General features: G+C 32.6%; 1 protein-coding gene across 7 annotated transcripts in view; it reads right to left on the reverse strand.

Annotated features, from left to right (window-relative positions):
• Positions 1-21,649, reverse strand: part of LOC143247431 (uncharacterized) — a 40,736-nt gene extending 19,087 nt beyond the window's left edge. Inside the window, exons 1-4 of one of the 7 annotated variants that reach the window (XM_076495515.1) lie at positions 21,462-21,647; positions 21,231-21,342; positions 19,633-19,681; positions 5,214-5,345 (exon numbers count right to left, since the gene is read on the reverse strand). The gene's annotated coding sequence lies outside the window, so the exon portion shown is untranslated. Of the gene's footprint in view, positions 1-5,213; positions 5,346-19,632; positions 19,682-21,230; positions 21,343-21,457 lie in introns of all 7 variants that reach the window. The other 6 variants (XM_076495513.1, XM_076495511.1, XM_076495512.1 and 3 more) reach the window with 6 other exon arrangements.
• Between the last annotated feature and the right edge of the window lie 634 nt (positions 21,650-22,283).

Consider the following 22,283-nt stretch of genomic DNA (forward strand, 5'->3'; position numbering starts at 1 on the left):
TTGTTGAATGTTTTTTGCGCAAGTCCCGCCTGTTCTCTAAATTTGCAGAAGATTCTCAAGAGCAAGAATTAACAATATGTAGTTCACTTGTTTTTGAACAGTGTTGAACGTTCGAGAATCTTGCGCGATTCGTATAAAAGTGGTTAGCCAAAAGACAGTAATAATATTAATACTTTTCAGGTACAGTCAGTATGCTATAAGCCTCAGAAGCTATAACTGTGATTAACGATTATTAATCGCAAAACTACAGGATTTGATCTCAAACATTACGAACCGTTGAACTTCAGAGAATTAGCTTCGAACGCTAGCATTTCTACGAACACATTAGATATTGTCGTCGGGAAAAACTCGCGTTCGAAGAAAAAAGCTAGCTAGCATTCCCGTTAAGTGAAATGTATCAGTGTATCAACATAAAATTAATTTGCTCGTCGCGGACCGGGACGGTTGATAAAATATTCACTATTTACTAAAATAATGTTCAGAAAATACTCAGCAAACATTAGTCCTGTCAAAATGCTTCACTCCACATGCTTGGTAATATGTAATAGTAACAGCTGAACAGATAATTTTGCCTAAATACGAATATTTCAGGCCCGGCATAGCCAGGTGGGTTAAGGCGTTCAACTTGTGATCTGAGGGTCGCGGATTCGCATCCCCATCGTACCAAACATGCCCGCCTTTTCAGCCGTTGGAGCGTTATAATGTGACGGCCAATCCCACTATTCGTTAGTAAAAGAGTAGCCCAAGAGTTGGCAGTGTGTGGTGGTGACAAGCTGCCTTCTCTCTAGTCTTACACTGCTAAATTAGGGACGGCTAGCACAGATAGCCCTCGAGTAGCTTTGCGCGAAATTCAAACAAACGAATATTTTAATTCGATTCAATTGAAATGTTATTTGTCATATCTAGCAAAATAATAGATCTATATTTTTGAGCAACTGTATCATGAATCTACCTGCTACTCTTATATCTTTCATGTAAATCCCCTGCTTGCCAAATGTTTCAATGTTGGAACTAAACCATTTGTTTAGCATTAGTAATAAAAATATAACTTACACTTTATGTTTAAATAATTTTTCAAATTAGCACTAACATTTAACTTCATACCTAGCATCTGTATAAAATTATGTATTTTAGTTGAAATATTGTTTTATATTTGTATTCCCGGTGATTGGTTCATTTCTGTTATATGAACATCATGAATTATTTTCCATTAAGTTCCATACACTTGTGCATTCCACATACATATTTACTGAGAAACACATGCTCAAAGGTCTAAAGTTTGCAAAAATTCTAACTGGTTGTTCACAAAACTTCTAAGTGATCCTTTAGGCATATTAATCATAAGATCATATATAAATATGTTCATTCCATTTATCATTTGTAGATGAAAACGTTTAATAGAAAGACACAATTACAAATATCTATGTGTATGTATAACGTTAAACCAAGCTATTTTATTGAAAACCAAAAGGTAAAGTATTTCTCTATTGAGATGTTACTATTCACCACTTTTGTTTAGCTTGATCCTGCTGAGAGCAACTCATAATCTTGCTAACCTTGACCAAAATCTGCTTATCCATTTGAGTGTTAGTCCTTGATTACATCTGCTTCCTTGTATCCGTAATATTGTCAATATATCAACTATTCATTAGCTGAGACCCTCCCAAGTAAAGTCAAGAATGTTCATAGGTATAGTGAATGAAGGTTTTGGTCATATTCTGAAGTATTTCAAACTTGTGAGCTAAGATGGTCTGGTTCTGAATTCCTTTGAGTATTTGAATAAGTACAAGAAAAGGACTAGGACCTATTCATGACTGAGTTACTTCACCAATTCGACCCACTGGAGAATCACGCAATCCATCACGCTAAATTGAATAATTGTAAGAGTGGTACCACTGAAAATCAGAACATTTATATGGGCAGTGTATTTACAAATATGAAAATGGGGTATACGGATGATTATCTTGCAATGGCCTTAGCAGGTCACGAAGACATATTTGTGGAAATGTTCATTGAAAAATTCTTTCTGGTGAAAGAATAAGGTACCACATGAGGATAAGGATTATCCTCTCCCAAACAGCGAAAAATTCTTTCTCACCAGGTACTGAAGAAAAATGAATTTTTGTTAAGGTGGGAATATCCTTCACACTATCTGGTGCAAAATCCTCTTACCTTAGAAGATGAGAGAAGTAAAACATCTGCTCCGTGTTTGGCATTGTGGGTTACTAGCAAGTACAATATAACCAAGAATAAATGGTATATTCCTTATTTACAGCTCTGGAAAATTAATATAATGGATCCCAAGTTTAGTCTGGCTACCAGATAGCTTGCAATGAAGTGTCTTATGGTCAGTCCAGTTCTTTCAAGATTGGGTGGTGTTTCGTACACACCTGTGAGGGTACAAAAGTGAGAGAATCATAGGGGTAACCAATAGTTCTTGCAATATATCAAGCATTTCCTGTGAGACAACTAATCATTTCAGTAGATAGTGACTTTGTTCTGTAGAATGTCGATATACGAGGCCCAAAACAGAGAACTAGATTTTTGACTATCTGTAAGAAAGGTTTCTCATAGAACAAAAGTAATTATATCTTGGTTTCTGGTATTATTATCCTTAGGATGTACGGTACATACAGCATAAAGTATTGTTCAACTATCGCTTGCTCAACTACTAAATTAGTTTTCCATAGGAGAGTTATACGATGTTGTCTAGACGAAATCATGAAACGTTGGATTTTTTGGGTGTATGTAGTGAAGAGTAATAGCTCTAAACATAAACAAACAGTTTCTCTAGTTTTCTATGGATATAGTACAGTACAGTGACACGTCACTGTTGTCACATGTTGCCACCAGGAATACCACTACACTCATCATTAAGAGTATCACTGATCTGCTGTTAAAAATGTGTTCCTTTAGCATCCAGAATGCATTGCATCGTAATGACAATGAGCATTACAAAACAATACACGTCTTGTCTGATTTGCCTGCCACTTCCAAGACAAATAAAATCTTTAAAATCGATAATAATTTGAGGCTATCCAAAGTACATACATGATTTCAAGTATACTCTCAATCAGAATCAATTGTTGTTAGGTTCAGTGAATGAGGTGGACATATATAAAGGAAAGTGAATTGAAATGAGTTGTCCTAAAAATACTCCTGCAAGGCATGTTTCACCAGGTTACAGTATGCAGATAGGTAAAATCTTGCATGTAAATTTTAGTGCATATTAAAAATTATTATACTGATTGGGAGCATTGCATGGTTCCACGCATCATTGACTGTGCAGATTTACAGTCCAAGTGCTGATAATTCTTCAAACAAGTATGACTCTGTAACAAAGCTAGTTATGAGACTACGACATATTGCCACTAAGCATCATAGAAGTGTGCAGAAAAAAGTTATACGTGGAATAATTTTTGAAAAGGAAATGAAGTTGTGGATGTTGAAACTTCCAGAAAAGATAAAGTGTGCTTAATCAGTCCATAAGTTATTGCCAAACCGTTGGTCATAAACTTGCTAAGTTTGACAATTCAAAATTAACTTTGGGATTAAATCCAATTCCAGCTCTTTCAATGAGTTTACATGATGCAACCTGTAAGAAAATATTTGCAGAGCTGAACAATGATCCTTACAAATACTTGAAATTAGTAAATCCAGACATTAGGTGATATAACATGCGCTGTTGCACCTACGTGATGCACTTGCTCTGGTTTGCTCTGCTATAGTGTGTCTGACTTTAGTGGTAATTTCAATAGGTGTCAGTGGTCTTCTGGTATATAGCTATTCAAAATTGCAACCTATGTCTTTAAAGTATTTGATAACTTATGTACAGCATCACTGAAACAACTTTTACTGTAAATGTTATGCCCTCTACAGTATTTCTTTGAAGTTTCCATAGTATTGTATTCTTTGGTCTAACGACACTCCACTAGTTCCTCTGAAAGATTTCAAAAAGGTGGTAGGATCTAGTGGAAGTTCTCTCCTGAATCTCAAACCTTGATTGAGTTCTAGAGATCGATGAACAGCTTTACCCATCAACCAAGTACTCGAGATGGAAAACAAAGACTATCTTTGCATCAAGAAGGCATTTCAAATTCCTACTCCTAAAGTCAATCTCAAATACCATGAAATTTCAAAAGATTGGAGTTCATTGAGGAGACTTGATACTGTATTATCTGGAGGTATCAAAAAGTCAATATGTGCAAGTAGGACCTGAGTTAATATTCAAATGTTTCATAAAATATCAATAAAGCATAGGCATATTTCAAAAATGTACTATAACAAATTCTTCTCTGGTCAAGAGCAAATAATTGCTATGTGATGCTAGATTTAAGTAATTTCTATAATCACAAGTTCAACACAAATAAATAAGTACTACTTCTATACTGGTCATCAATTATGTGTTAAATCGTACTTATCTGTAAGATGTCAGAATTCTTGTATAAATCCATTATACAAAATATTTGGTATTTATCAACTGTAAAATGATAGATACTAAAATATATTACCAATAGCTATTACAGTTCACCTTCTAGGGCATATAAACATAAATAAAAACAGTAAACTCCTACGCTAGATCAATAATTGCCCTGAAAATGATGGTTATTAATAATTGCATATTAGATATTGCTAGATGTCAGTCATACAATTCCACAGATAGTGGTTATTAATGATCATACAGCAAATGTTGATAGATATCAACAAACATACCACTGTACAGATAGTGTTTATCAATAAGCCCATACTGTATGCTACTAGGTTTTATCAAATTGTAACTTCGCAGGTAGTCGTTATCAACAATTCAATAGTGAATGCTGTTAGACATCAACAAACATACAGATAGCAGTGATCAACAATGTCATGTTAGATGCTGCTAGATATTAACAAAATACAAATATCTGTTATCAACAACTTCGTATTCCATTAGTTATCAACAAAATACAACTATGATGATAGAGGTTATCAACAGTCAGATGCTAGATGCTGCTAGGTATCAACATACTCCAGCTCTGCAGGTTGTCATAATCAGTGTCGTACAGATAGCAATTATCAACAGTCCTATAATGAAAGCTTCTAGTATCAATGAGCATACAAAAAGTACAAATCATTAGTTATATTATGAGATTGCTAGGTATTAACAATTACAGAATGTTGGAGACTGATAATTATGATAAATGGTTAAATAATATCATCAAATAGGATATACTTACAGTTTTCACGTTATGCCTAACTCACTCAGATAGCCAGATTCCCTGAATAAATGAATTCCAGAACCTCTCGAAAAGCTGTCCTGAGTCTTTGCTTTTCTTTGCCAGTTGAATTTTTTTATTCTCTTGTTGTATCTTACAAAAAACAGGTAAAAGTTTATAAATGGATTTCTCCACTGATGAAAAAGAGATCGATAAATTTACATTTGCCCATTTGTTCTTCCTGCACGTTACACATCCTTGATTCTTAGGAATTTGAATTTTACGTTTCATGTACAATTGTTGGGATGGTGATCTTTATAGCTGTTTCATGGTGGGAACATTGGCGTTTTAAGAGCGGGGAGCTGTCTTCACTACACTGGTATTGGTCTGATTATTAGTGATAGCCTTTTTTTCGTTTTCCATTGGATCTCATTCTGGATTTGTTGTTTGGGTATAAATGTGGAGTGAAAGATATTTGGGTACATGTAATTAGAGAATTCTTACTGAGCAAGAAGAGATAATAACTTGTAAACTCATCTTAATTCTGGTTAGTGGCTGAGAATCTTCGGTTCTATAATTTTGAGATAACCCATGTTAGAAACTTAAAGGTATTTTGAAAACATGTCAATTATGTGTGCCCATTTCTTCTATCCAAAAGAACTCCCAGAGAATTTTCTCTTGTTAGTTGGTTTAACCTAATATCAGCAGTAGGTGTTAGTCATAAACTTGACATAGTAAATCTTCATGAACACATAACTACCTTTCACACTTTGACCATGAATCAATATTGGTTTTGGAAATCATTTACATTATCATCTTGAAGTATTACTTTTGAATCCAGTGGCTACTAGCGTAGCGTACATGTTCAAGTTTCTTTCATTTCAGAGCATGCCTTGGTGACTGGTTAATGTCAGCAGCTGTCTGGTATAGGCTTTTTTCCCAAACAAACACAGTGCCACAGTTAAGTATTTGACCCTGCCGAGCGGAATTTCTTGATTCGCAAGTTCATGTATTCATGTAGAATTAATTTTCTATTCTATTCCTGACCTAAAGACACAAACAGCTCCTTTCATTCCATCAGTATGGCTTTGTTTAACTTCTAAACAATCCAAACGAATTTGTCAGACTTCACTAGGCATCTTGTTGTCAAACTCTTTAAGAATCATTCTAATTAATAGATACTTTGAGTGTACTGTTCCTTCAAAATCATAATCTGTTTCTCGAAGATTCCTCAGCCTTGAGTCTTGATATAGTCAAGCTAGTGCATTGCTCATTGATTCTTCTTTCATACTCCTACACGCAGTATAATTTGTTTTTTTTTTTAACTAAATGACATTCGTCGTTCGGCTACATGTACACTAAAAGAGAAAACCGATTCTTTGTTATATCATGAAACATTCTTTACCTTTGTGTTAGGTTTCCAATCTTGTGTATTAATTAAGCTCGTTAGGCATTTTTTTTTTTCATTTTCAACATTAACATGCTTAATTTCTTTACTCATGTCTTGATTCTTTATTTATAATTTTACTGTAATTGTTTATTTGTTATTAAGCACAAATATACGTAGTTAGCTAACTATAACTTCTACGAGTACCAAAATCCGATTTTTACCTTAAAAACATTCAGACTTACCACTGGGATACTATTATTTTACTATAAATACTTCAGATCTGTTTTTTTCTTTTCTTTTATGGCTTGGATAACAACTACATATGGCTGTAATGTATGATATGTAACTTTTAAATAATTTTGAAATTGTTTGCCACAAGAGGTTGCATATGATGCGAACACAATTTTCAAACTCTGCGCATGCGTTCTTGCCTCAGGCTTCAGAGTATAAAGAAGGCAGGTTTCTCAAAACTTATTCCTTCTCATATAAATATACAAAGATGACCATTTGTAATCCATTCAAAACTTTATGTATTTGTGTTGTTTATGATGTTAACTAGTTTTCTTCTACTTGGAATTCAGAGTCAAGCAATATCAAAGACAGCCATACACAGACATTGCTATTCTCAACAATAGTACAACACATAATTTATCATACAACACTGGAAAATATCTGTTATAGCTATATCTATTGCACTATAGACTATATATTTTAACAGTAACAGACATTGCTGTTCGTTACAATTGATAACAGATCAAAATATAACAAGTCTCGAGAAACGTTTTTTATCACTAGCATAAAAGTTGAAGAATATGCTGTAAACATAAAGGCTACGTTAACTATTAATATTCAGACAAAATCAACTACTGTCAGACATCAATAATTCCGATCTCTATATAATAACTACCCTGGTGGGAAGCAGAGCGCAGACAACTTATTGTGAAGCAAAGCGCAAAATTCCAGCTAATCAACCAATATCATTAAACCATCAAAAGTAAAGTATATTATTTATTACAACACTCTTATGAAAATACAGAGAAAAATATTTTTCGGGAGATTCTTTATAATTTCACCGACCATTTTAATTGCAAATTTTTAATAAATTCAAAGTTCTATAAACATTTAATGAATTTTCTCGGGAAATGGTCACACTCTTTCTTTGTTTTAATCGACATTTTATATTTCTAAATCATTTTGTCTTAATCTTGTTTTTAAAGTAACAAACAGTCTTGTTTTAATATATTTAGAATTCCTGTCTTATATTTTTGCTGAATCAAACCGTACGCTTTTGAAGAAAAAATATAATTTTGCTTTATCTTCCTTATATTCCTTCTAGCAAATTCTTAGCACTTGCCTTTACGTATATTAAAGAAGATTCTTAAAGTATAGCGCATGTAAAGATTTATAGTTAACAGTTTCGTGGTACAAAATAGATACAGATTACTGTCAGATTATCCTTACATATTAATTCTTATTACGTTTAGTTTCGCAAACGTCACTCTCAGGAGCTTGTTTATGCCTGCTGTCTTTTTAACATGAACATTTAATGTAAAATTAGTGGGTCAGGGTGAGTTGCAAGTAGTACAAGGTACTAGTAAGTCCAGTTAGTTCTGACTAACGAACACTCGTTAGAGGGAATATCTTTTGACAAAAAACAGACCAGAACGTACAGTTAGCAAGAAAATTTTGATGTGTTGCCAGACAATCTAATTGAGAGGCCGAATGAAATGACAGTAGATGTACATGTGGTTCATGACAGAGGAAACAACGCATGCGCATTGCTTGTTTGTGCATCAGCGCGTGAGAGTAAGAGATGGGAGCTTTGTGGAAACTAAATATTGTGACTGAGTTGTTACGAGGCGAATACGTGAGCAACTACTAAAATCATTCTATAATTTTTTAGCAGTAAAATACACTTATGTGCTTTTACTAAAATTGTTATATAAATGTTAACTCGATAACCAACACACTTTTGTTTCAAGAGTAGCATATATTTAAGATAGAAATCGTATACTCTTTATAACACTAAGTCTTAAGTACTTTCGGCCATTCTTCGTCAGAGGAGGATATATAAAAAAAAACAATTCCTTTAGTGAAGGGATCCTGGTTTCGTAATTCTCACAATATATACATGTGATAACCGTAAGTTATTACATTATTAGGCAATATCTGTGTGACCTTGTCATGAGTACCAAGTAGAAAACAAGATATTTTTAATATCTGTGTGTGAAATATTTTTTGCTCAACACATTTATTAGAACTTAAGGAAAGCACAACGACATTAGTGCATTTCGTTATTACAACGTGCTAACAATAAAATAAATTACTATTTCAAACATCGAATTATACTGTAAAACTAACAATGTTATCGCACTAAAAAAAACTCGGCATCGCCAGGTGCTTAAGGCATTCCACTCATAATTTGAGGTTCGCGGGTTTGAATCTCCGTCGCACCAAACATGCTCGTCCTTTCAGCCATAAGGGTGTTATTACGTGACTATTAGTCCCACTATTCGTTGGTAAAAGAGTAGCCGAAAAGATGTCGGTGAGTGGTGATGACTAGCTGCCTTTCCTCCAGTCTCACACTTCCAAATTATGGACGGCTAGCTCAGATAACCCTGGTGTAGCATTTCGCGATATTCAAACCAAACAAACAAACAAACCAAGCCCTCTGAAAACACTGTGTTCAAGATGACGAATAATTAAACTCCCCTCTTTATCTGTTCAGATTCAGTTTGAGAACAGATGCCTGTAATAGTTATAATTATTCTGATTAAACTTATCGGATTGGTTTAAGTACAAAACAATCGTATGGCGGACTAATATGTTTATGCACCATTAGGGGTAGAGTCTAGAAGTAATACAGTATTTGTTATTGTTAAAATACCTACATTCATACTTATGGAGTGAACATAAAGTCACAAACACTAGCCTTATTTAGAATAGTACAGCATGGACTCCAGGAAAGATATATATAAACAGTTAATAACCATGTTAAAATATATATTGATAGGCTTCAAATATGGAACTAGATCAGAGTTGTAGAATAACTTCTGTGTTGAAATTATTGTTTTTATGGTTCAGTCATTCACATTTGACTTGTTTTATGTTAGCTTTCTCCTTTCCTTTCAGATCGTCTCGAATTACCATGAATGTAAGCTTAATGATATGATAGAGTTTTAATACATGTCTAGCATGATCAGTGGACCCATTATCTGGAGACAAATCAACCATTGAAAAGGTCAAGATACAGCACAAACTCACAAAACTCAGTAACATATTTGTACCAAAACTATAATTAAATTAATATTTCATAAATAAGATACAGTGCTCAGTCCAAAGTAATCAAAAACACTTGAAATAAAAATCAGGAGTGTGGCACATTAACGAAACTGAATCTTCTTAAGAAAGAGAAATTAATTTTTATTTTGGAGAGCACTAGCCTTTCTACCACTGTCTGCGGAACAGTAAAAGGTGATATACATGTGAGACATTGTGGGGTTTATCATCCATATCTTGTTCTCTTAATGTCTATTTCTTTTTGTTTTATTATTATTATTCATTTTCATTGAGAATAACAAACAGACGATTTATCCTCAGCTCAAGTGAGTTCTATTTACTCATCATCTCCAAAACCAAGACTACATTTTATATCTCACATTATAGCTTGTACCCTTAGAATCCTTTTGATTTGTTCAGAATATGGATTTACTATTTTAAAGCAGTCTTTCCTCTTGATTTTGTTTAACTTGACTATATGTATGTACGTATATATACACTTTAGATGTGTGTGCGTGTATACACGTTTCTCGTAAGAACCGAATTAATTTTAACCTATGTTCTTTTTACTTGATTAACACACACTATAACTTTATTCACGTGTTTCCAATGTTACATTCATATGATCAACTGCGCAGTAATCAAGCAAGTAACTATGTTCATAGATATACACAAACATATACAGAATTCTAGTGCATGTATGAAATAAAAGAATTTTCTTTGCTTCATACTATTATTCTAAACAGATGCCATGCCAACATATAGGCCTCATATTCCCAGTAAATCCACTATCACATGAACGTCATACATATTTTGAAACAAAAATGCTTCTAAAACCAAAAAGTTGGACAGAGCTGAGAAAGCTAGAAGCTATATTTCCATTCTGTTTGTACAGTACTACTATCTGTATTATTTATTCATCCATTGCTGTAGGTCCATTATCAGGTGTCATTCCCAAGCCAATGGCATGCTGTAGTCAACGTTTGATGATCACATTTAAGTTAGATGTACACATAACTGAATCTCAATAATTCTGGTGTTTAGTGTTCTGTTTGCAGAGGCCATAATTTTCTCCTATTCAGTTGGTACTTCGCTTTTAGTCTTAGCCTTTTTTGCGAGAAACAAACAGGTGAGATATTTTTCTTTAAAAATAAGGCTACAACTTATCTAGATCTGTTTGATAGTTATGTGAATTTAAATGCTAAATGATGAGACAGTTGTCCATTCAAACATCATATAATGGTTATCATGAAGCAGGTGAGTGCCATTATATTAGCCATTCACAATCATTTAGCGATGCCACTTCCTTTCTAACAAAGCAACTTCTTGTGGCTATTGCCTTTACATCAGACAATGTTTATCTTAAACCAGGTTAAATAAAATACTATGCATGATGTCTACAATGAATGTTGCCTTTCACACAAAAAAATCAAGTTCAATGGACAGTCCTCGACAGTTTTTATTAGTCCTTGATCACTTCTTCTGGTCTATTCAAAACTAATAAGCTTTGTTATGATACATTTGAACTTTCTGTACATACCTCTTAGTGAGATCGTTTTACTTTGGGAGATGCAATGATGTCCAAACCTTCATCATTTACATGGCTGTAACGGATTTACTATCACATATCTATTTTAATAATGGTGTTTGTTTAAGTTAAATTTGTATTTATAAATGTACATACCTTTTGCTCTTAAATGTGTATTGCGAAATTCACACCTATCACACTAAAACTGTAGAAGAATTTTGTTTGTTTGTTTGTTTTGGAATTTCGCACAAAGCTACTCGAGGGCTATCTATGCTAGCCGTTCCTAATTTAGCAGTGTAAGACTAGAGGGAAGGCAGCTAGTCATCACCAGCCACCGCCAACTCTTGGGCTACTCTTTTACCAACGAATAGTGGGATTGACCGTCACATTATACACCCCCACGGCTGGGAGGGCGAGCATGTTTAGCGCGACGCGGGCGCGAACCCGCGACCCTCGGATTACGAGTCGCACGCCTTACGCGCTTGGCCATGCCAGGCCTCCTGTAGAAGAATCTGAGTGTAAGAACCAACAATATATGTCTATAGGTAAGCATTAGTGTATTGTCTATATTATTGTGCCAACTGAAATTTCTAAAAACTTACCTCACAACTATAAATATAGCAAACGCGACGCGCGAAGAGACCGTAAATATTATTGGTTTGCTGTAGTTGGGATACTATAAACTATTGAAAGCTACAACTGTGATCGACACGATGCTTATTAATTGGGAACTTCAAATTGCGAACAATACAAACTATATAAAATTTCAGTGGTGGAAATCTTGGCATGTAGATGACGAAGAAAGAAGAATACAGAGCTAGCTAGCTCCTATAAAGTGAACTGTATCTACATCTGCCCAAAACTAATTTGTCCATCGCGAACTCTCGATAATATTTTAAGGAAGCTCCAAACCAGATGGAATACCCGATATTATTTGTAAGTTTCTAAACCTTTTGTACATATATTATAATTTGTAATAACCGTTATTGAAAATTGTGTTATTATATGTATAGTAAAATATATTTGTATTATAAAAGAATACTGTGTGTATCAATCTTGTTGGCAAGAATCATAAATTGGATACATATGGAAATGTATTTAACTTCTAAACCTAAATTATCATTTAACTAATTTCAGGGTGTTAGAAATTATAAGTCGCTAAAAATGTGAATGCAATAAGTACAATTTGATTGCAATAACATTTTTAAAAGATGTCTAATGGTATTCAGGGCAATCTAATTCACAAAGAAACATACATTTATTGGCCTTAGTGGTAAGATCAATGTTTCTGATGCATTATTCTGTTCATTGTTGTTAGATAAATAAAATGAAACATGCTCTTTTTGTAAACTTATGTAACTTTTTATACGTGTTTCATATAATTAAACATATTTTACTTGTTCCTATGACCTCCAGTGAAATAGAGGAAGAAACTGCAGATAATTCTTAATGTTTGTCCATAATCAACCCGCAATGGAGGTAATTAGGAACATTTATTCATAACACATTTGTTCCTAATCACCCAGTTGATGTTACACTAAGAGATAAAGAAGATATTCTTATGACGTTTTTGTGATGTTGTATATCTGTTAGTTAGTCTGAGATATCATAATACTCTTCAACATAATTTCTTCTATGTGAAAGATTATCCTTCCAAGGAGTCAAAGAAGAACCTTATTCAAAGAACCTTGTGTCGTTATAGAGTTTGAGGTGAGAAATGAAGGATAAGAAGACTGCAGGAGAACTGGCAAAGATAAATTACTTTACTCTTGAACTATAGAAAATGGAAAAGCAAGTTAATTATTCTGTGAAATATTCGCAGGTTAATAAATAGAGTTGGTGGTCAACTCATAATGTACTTAATCTTTAGTAAATGCAATGACTGGATCATAATGGTTAACAAGTTAAGAAAAAAGACGTGGTACCATAAAATAAAAGAGCGAAACATAAAGATACTCTAACATCAATTCCAGTGAGCTACTCTAACATCAATTCTAGTAAGCTACATTTTAGAGACAAATACTTCCAGTAGATATTATATCTTAATAGCTGAATCTATAATAAAAAATTCTATACTGTTCTCACAATAATATGGAAGTTTGCAACCCTTTTTATGGTTACTGGTGTTAAAATCTACAGGAAGAGACAGACCCCGACAGGAAATACTGTCATACTGAAATGATGTCATAATGAAACTAGAAATCACAAATAAGGCCATCATAGGACACTTGTTATTGGTAAAAGAGGTGAGAAGAATGAATAGCAAAAATATATAACTGTTCAGTACAAGATGACCAAGAAGAGGCTAATTGGCATATGAAGCTCTAAGAAATTACAGCAGGTGTACAATACTTTTTATCATAATATGTAACTAAAATTATGAAAAGTTCAGATATTTACAAAAACAAATGTTCAAACTTAAAGTTTGATGTCATACATGAACAGATTTCGTCGAATACGTTATAAAAACATATAGTTTTGCATAGTTTTTTGTTATCTAATAAAAGATATAACAAATTAACAAGATTTTCAAGGAGGCCCCTTTTCTCCGACCCCTGTAGGTTTGAAGAGTAGCTAGGATTAGGGCTCTGGAAATCTAAATTTTAAAGAAAAGATCGGTTGTAGAATTCTCTTCAACTAGGTGTCAAATATAATGTTAAGGTTAGTTTTCTTCGTCTAGGCTTTATAAGAAAATCCAGTTACTCATGTGAAAAACTCTTTGCAGTAACTGTTTCATCATATATAGTCAAATATATTCGTTGCATGAAATTTTCACTCGCCGAGTAACCCAGAAGTAAGTGTAGAATTAAAATAATTTATTTCCTTGGCTGATAGGATGCTTGATTGCACTTACCATGGATGATGTTATAAAAGACATTATAGATTTCCATTACGTTTTCCATCAGATAATTTAGATTAAATTTCAACTTTGTGTTTATTATAAGGATTCATTGTAAAGAGGCAGTGTAAATTTTCAGTTTTGCTGGCTGTATCCGTACTGTTAACGTAGAGTGTTACATTACGTTTTGAAGTGTGGTGACGTAGTTACGTGTATAACATTTGAGAAGAGTGCAGATTAATATTTATGCTTCATTGTTGTGGCTATACTTAGAGAGATTAGTCGCCACCTGCGTAAAACTGATCGGTGCCATATGCTGTATATATATATAAAAACCTTGATACTCTTTCATCTGAAATAAGGTTGTGGGTTTTCAGCTTTCTTGCTGAAGTCATCATTTACCGAAATATAAAGAAGATCTGAAAAACCTCAAAATCTGACATAATAAACAGCGCCTAAAATTTAGATAAATTTATTTTTCACACCTAACGCCACATAAAACCTGTACAGCTTATAAAAACATACATTTTATATTTTTCGTGGAATGAGAGTATTTCTGAATAAAAATTTTATGGATACTTTATAAATTGTCAGCTTGAGTCCCATATTGCTGTTTGTTTTTTTTAAATGTGTTGGTGAAATAAATAAAATTTTTATGGAATAATTCTCGTTATACTTCCATGGCTAATTTCTATATTTCAACAAATTCAATGAATTTGAACCCTTATTATTTAGGTAAAGAAAAACAAATTAGTACACTTCAAAACATACTTCATTCCTATTATTGCCAGCAAAGATTTTAAATATTATTTAGATAGCAATGTAGATAATGTTGACCAGACCTTGCAAAAGGATTAAAGACAGCTAGCGCAGATAACCCTCATGCATTTTTGTGCGAAAGTAAAAAAAGAAAAAAAAAACCATTAGTTTCCTGTTTAATTATCGGATATGTGTGAACCATAACGAATAACAATTTAAACAGTGAATATTTGAGTATGATAATTCACCAAACAAGCAGATATTTATTTGTTTGTTTTCTGTTGTTAAAATCTTAATTGGCCTCTTTAAGTCATTTATCAAACCACACCCTAGAGAATCTGCTAGTCTGCTGAAATTTAAAATGTAAAACATTTTAACATATATTAAAATTTATACTACGGCTGTAATTTTTAATATTGTATTATACAGACAGAATTAAAATAATTTTGAAATCATGTATGATTACGATAAATTAAGTTTTTAGGTACGTTAAATGTTTGGTTCGACCTTAATGTATGTTACTGGCTATTAACTAATTAATTGTTTTTTTAGTGCTACGTGTTTTCTTTATGAACGAACAGCGTATATCTCAGAAACTTCAAAAACACTGAGCTCTTGATTTATCTGGTCTAAATCGCGCCCAGAACTTTATTAGAAGTAGTCAACAACTGGGATACACATTTCATATTAGCTTTGAGAAACAGCTAAGTATCAATCCTAAACTAACCACACAGTGTCCACATAAACATTTTCAAAGCATATTTTAAATTGTCTTAGTAAAAGGGCTATCTTCAGCGAAAGTGAACAACCTAAATAACTTTTCTGTTAAATGAGATCAAATATAAAATAAAACTGTTTGAATTAAAGTTTCCCGTTTCATCCTTCTGGTGTCAGTCACATTTCTGTTCACTATGAGAAGAGTCCACGCTGAGATAAAATGAACTTATCATATTTGTTATGTAATCTACAATCCATCGGGATACTTAAATAAAGAAAATATTCATAATAATATATATATATATCATTGAGTTTCAAACGAATGTAGAACCAGCCTGTGGTCGGATGGATGTTATGACGGAAAACTTTTATTTGTGCGTTTAACCTTTGCTAACCTCTGGGCAATGGGTTTGGTTTCTCTATGAAACTTATGTAATGTTAAGTCATTCATACGACTTATTACTCTACCCAATATTATTAAATAGCGTGTGTTTTCTTATAGCAAAGCCATATCGGCCTACCTGCTGAGTCCACCGAGAAGAATCGAACCCCTTGTTTTAGCTTTGTAAATCCGTACCAGTTAACCTAAGTTTTATAATTCTAACATTGTCTTAAAACATGCTTAATAAAATTTATCTCTTATTATCGACCTATAAAAACACGATGTATTTTTTAAAAGAAGCGGTCTAGCTAGAAACAAATGCTTGTTACTTGCAAAGAAGTCCGAGGGCTCATAATGCTGAAAATCGGTTTTTGATACCGACGATGGACAGAATACATATAAATACATTTTAATCCTAAGTATTAATATTTTGTTATACTTGCAGTTGTAATTTTATTTTCAAAATAAAACACATTGCTAGGCATGGTTTTGGTTTAATTTCAAAATATTTTCATTACTATACCAATTGGTAAGCGATATTAATTCAGAATTTAGAAATGTATAAAATATAAAACTGTTTTCTTACGTGTTGACACATTCAAGCTTAGAATACTTAATTTCTTCTTTTTACAACTGCATTCTAAAATTGGTTTGTATTATATATAAAATTATAATTCGTAGTCACGTTTGATTATTAATATTTTAATTTCAAATTTGCCTTTAAAACGTTCCAAGTTTAACTTATAATACTGAAAGTGTTTATTTTACTTGGATTACGTGATTTATGAGTAATATTATCTAGGTTGCAATACGAAATTTTCTCGCTTACTTTAAAAAAAATAATTCAAATAGTAATAGGCCCGGCATGGCAAGGTGGGTTAAGGCGTTCGACTCCTAATCCGAGGGTAGCTGGTTCAAATCCCGGTCGCATTAAACGTGCTCGCCATTTCAACCTTAAAAATACTGACAATTGCACATTAGTATTGGATAGTAGCATTCTCTTTTCTATCTTGTTCCTAAAACCAGTATATTTTTGTTTTTACTAGAGATGTGGCAAATAGTTGTTTTTGTCAGATTTTGAATGTCCGGTTTCTGATATTGTATCGGATTTGGATATTTTTTGGATCGGATAGTAGATATACCTATTGCAAATGCGCCTCAGGTGTAATCTACTACTTTATTATAGCATTCTCTATTAATACAAATTGAGCTTTGAGTGTGTGTGTATGTATATGTTTATATATGCCCACTTAACTCCTGCTTCTGGAGCTAGAAGGATCAAACTTGATTGGCAGGATCGGAGTGGGAATCTTATCTATATGATATGTTTCATTTACAAGGGGGCATAATCTGAGGTTAGAACACCCAAATAATATCATCCAGATACGATTGAAGTCTAGGAGTAGGTTTTCAGAGTTACTTAATCAGAAGCTGGCATCGGATTTAGTATTCCTTGGACATCTAAGGATCCCAGGAGCGATGCGTTTGAAACTGTGTTCATGTTGTCACTCATAAGCTAGTGGAACCAGGTGTTATAAGCGAGTACCTAAGCGGGTTTTGCTTTAGATAAGAACACCCTTGGGATAGCTATAGAAATAACTGAAAATGATGAAGCAAGTCTATCATTACATTGAGGTCTAACTAAATCAAGAGAAAAGGCCTTTGAACCATGCAAAAAATTGTGAGTATTTTTAGAAGTATTAAGGTAATTACTTTTTCACTGTGTTAAAAATTTTAATAAGGACATATACCATACACATATATGTAAGTTTCTACATTAGGAAATGGTGCATCCGGTGGCATGCAATAATGATTTACAACCTAATTAAGACTGTTGTTGTATTGTACTTGGCATTGCTTTTGCACGTGTAATCAGCTGTGGTATATAGTGGGCATGAGGTTTATTTAAAACACTTAACGTCTATATTTGAACTATTATGATTAGTATGGCTTTCATTGCTAAATATCGAGGAAAATGCTACTACATTTAAAAGTTAAAATAAAGCAACCTTTACGTGAGACCGTCTTACATTGTAGAATTATGATTATATTTTGATAATAATAATTATATACTTTCTAATGTTTTAAAATACTGCCCAATTTATGTATAATGTTATCAACTATGTTGCATCAAATATACAATTATTATAAAGCTGTAATAAAAGACATATTTCAATTCGCCTTATTTATTTCAAAATCAAAACTGAACTTAGGTTATTTCAAGTTAATAGTGAGACAAGCACACAGATGTGGAAACTGTTTCCTGAAATTTTTTATGAATAGTTTTTATAACAATATCTATTGAAGTTTTTATACCGATTGTTATTAAGTAGTGAATAAAATTTATCGATATTTTATGATATTCCATGAAATATATATTTCCATAATTTAATGTACTAACTCATATCATTTAAGAATTGATATGTATGTAAAGTAATGGAAATAATTATGAAACAGTGTAAGGAAATGGTAAAAAGGCCAATACTGCGAGAATTTTACCCCTTTATTCCGTGAAAGTGTACTATACCAGAATGATTGGATGTTATCCAATGAATCAGAATGTGCCACATTAGTAAAAACTTATATCATTACAGGTAGTATGTCTAGCAGTAGCAACGTGATACTACCTGATAAGTGTATTTAAGTAACGTCTGACAGATCAAAACTGAGAAATTAATAAAAACTCAATATTTTAGTGAGAACTGTGAAAGACTCTGAAGATGGTTTATGAACTTGGTATTATTAATAATAGAAGTGATCGAGGTTGTCAATCCAAATTCTCAGGGTATCTCAGAGTATGTTATTTAGAAAACAAACTACTGTCGAGTACAGATCTTGCTAGTGAGTTTGCTGTAAATACAGGAATGAATATTACCTTATTAAGGCATTAACGTAAAGTGAACTCAAATCGAAAAGTGAAAATGATAAGTTCATGCACGAATTATTTGGTAAAAAAATCAAATTAACAACTTTGCTAGCACGGTCAGTAATCTATACAAAACTGACTCCATCTTGATCAATTATGATGGGATTTTTTTGTGTACCTGGACTGGGAAATGTCTTCCAATTAAAAAAAAATCAAGCTTATAGCAAATGTGGTGAAAATATATCTTTAAATAAAGATACCTTAGATTGTTTTTCATAAAAATTTGATATGAAAATGTTTGAGTTTGTATTGACTTATGTGAAAACTGAAAAGGTACAAAAAACGACAGATCAGTTTGGCTGAATTGTAGGGAGTAATAGAGGACATTGAGAACAATAATCCTCCATTGTAAATTGATAAACTATACAGTATGGAAAACAAGATCTTTCATACAAAATCTCAATGCGTTGAACAATTTATTAACTTTTATGTTTATTTTGAAAATGTTTTGTATCTCTAATGAATTCACCATTGCTTGTTATTTGTAAATTCTAAAAGTGTATTTCTTGTGTTTTTCCATAGTTATTTACATATGTAAACACTAAAAGTGTCTGTTATTTGTAATAAACTAAAACGTTTCATATAAATGTTTACTTTAAAAAAATTGTATTAATATTTACCTTATTTACGTGAAACATTTTTTGAAGATCATCCTGTTTATGGGGAATCCTGCAATGTTAATTTCAGGGGATTAATCAAGACTTATTTACAAACTTACTGTTGTGACTATAATAATGTATCGTAAGTGATATTTTAAACATGAACATCTTACTCATACGTGTGCTAAACAACCTGATTAGAGATAGCTAATTTTTAGCAACTGACCAAAGAGAAGACAGCCAAAAAGTAGTATTCTTTGTAAAGCTGTGAAGAGAATAAATACACTCTCATAGTGCATCCACATCTGAAAGTGTGGATAGTGTTCGACGGCGTTTTTACGCATAGCTTGAACATTCTATATGAAGAGTGCTATCTTAACAAATATGCCACGCTTGAAATAAAATAAGTTATCGTAAGAGATTAAGGGTGGTGTTTAAACCTTAGATTAGCTTTTGCTTTTCTTAAATCAAATATATCTCCTTGAAATATTAGTTGTTTCCCTATTCTAGCAATACAGATTTTATTTGTTTTTAATGTGTTCTGATACTTAATTCAATACCCATATTTCATTTATTAACATTATAATTATACTTTGCAAGTTACGTTCAGTCGAAATTAAACAATGTAAATGGAAAGTAAATAATTCTTAGTAGTGTTTTTGTTATTAAAGAAATTAATACAAGCATTATAAATTTATTTATGATAACTAAAGAATGTAACCACGAACTCTTCTTATGACATCAAAATATGCAAAAGAAACACCAAGCAATAAATCAAGTTTCTGATCAAAGGATTACACCAGTAACCACTTCTAATCAAAGTATCTACACAAAAATATAACGGGATCAAATATTTTATCAGAACATGAAATATTTTGTTTTGAAAATAGGAATGGAATTTAAGAAAACAAAAAGTACTGGACAACTAGTAAACTCCAAGTACAGTATTGTCTACCATAAGATATGCGCTTGAAAATTTGCTTCTTATTCACAAAACAATATCATACAAGAAAAATCACGTCCTAGATACGTGAATTTTGATCGTCCCAAACGTATATTTTTAATGAGAACTTTGTATTATAACTTTATTTTAAAGTTATTTAAATAATGTGATCTTAAACAGTAATTTATTTGATATCTTACAGTCGTATACTACAATTGTAGATATCTTATAAGTGCAGTAGTTGACATACCTTAACTATTACGAATAGCTCAAGTAGACGTACAGAAAGAACTGTTTATGATGATAAAATATTAAGTTTAACACTATCTTATACTGTGGCATCTTTTCTACTTGCGGTACCTTTCTTCTTTTCTTTTTCTTTTGAGGTAAAAATACTTTTTATGAAAAATTCATTACGCCATAAATTAACAGTATTATCTATCACCCAGGGGTAAGAAATAATGACGATTGGAAGAGGGTTATTAAAATGAGTCCTAATACAAAATCAAAACAACTTTGAAATAAAAAAAAATAAAGTAACTTTCGTTAATTCATGATATTTACTTATTTATTAAACAAAAGTACTTGGTTCTGTAAAGAGAAATTAAAATTAATAACTGTGTTTTGTCTTATTAATTGAGTTTCTTGTAATAAATCAAGTTAGTATGTGACGTACCTTTATCATTCAAGCCTTTCGATCTTCACAAATCCATAAGTTCTTCGCAATGTGTGATGATATCCCGAGAGCTTTGAGTATGAATGTCGGTTCACTCAGTTTTCTCTTACAACTACCGGACAAAGAAAAAAAAAGATATAAAGTAGAATAGCTGATGAAGACAAGTTTAGCTGTGTTTTGTTGTAAAATTATTAAGACTCTGTGATAACTTTTTTACTTTAACCTACATACGGGCCAGCTTGCTTCATGTCACTTCAGCTCCGTTAGAGGGCTAGCTGACTGTACACAAAGCCCTCTTTGTAAATAGGAGTCGCTAGATGGTAAATGTGTTCGAAGCTGTCGACCTTTTCAATTACTCTCTATAAACAGAGAGAAACTTTGGAAATTAGCTTCATCACGTTGTACGAAAGCACTCATACGTATGAAGCAACATACACTAACAGTTTTAAGTTATCAGTTTCGTAACAAAACACAGAACAAGCTGTACCACGTGACGCAGTAGTCCTACAAGTTTATGTATTTGGTTGCAAAAAATAAATTAGTTTATTTTGAAAGATTGCGCTTTTTACACCTTCAGATATTATTCATAAAGAAATAACGTTGTTTTATTTTAGTTCATCAACCAAGTGAAGATGAAATTCATTAAAGTGAAAGATGAGAAAATGTTTCGATTAAATAATCTAAACTTCCCCTTCTTCAACCCACTCAGTAACAAAATATTTGTACTTATATTTTACGTTACCTGGCCTGTAGTTTTCTTGTTGTTTTTTTTTGTAAAAACTACTGCACTGAATGGTAACTCGTATACTGACTGTGTAAGGAGCCCGGCATGGCCAGATGGGTTAAAGCGTTCGACTCGTAATCTGAGGATCGCGGTTTGAATCTCCATCGCACCAAACATGCTCGCCCTTTCAGCCGTGAGAGCGTTAAAGAGTTACTGTCAATCCCACTATACGTTGGTAAAATAGTAGCCCAAGGGTTGGAGGTGGGAGGTGATGACTAGCTGCCTTCCCTCTAGTCTTACACTACTAAATTAGGGACGGCTAGCGCAGA

The sequence above is a fragment of the Tachypleus tridentatus genome, chromosome 3, assembly GCF_004210375.1.
Source record: "Tachypleus tridentatus isolate NWPU-2018 chromosome 3, ASM421037v1, whole genome shotgun sequence".
In the NCBI taxonomy this organism is placed as follows: domain Eukaryota; kingdom Metazoa; phylum Arthropoda; class Merostomata; order Xiphosura; family Limulidae; genus Tachypleus; species Tachypleus tridentatus.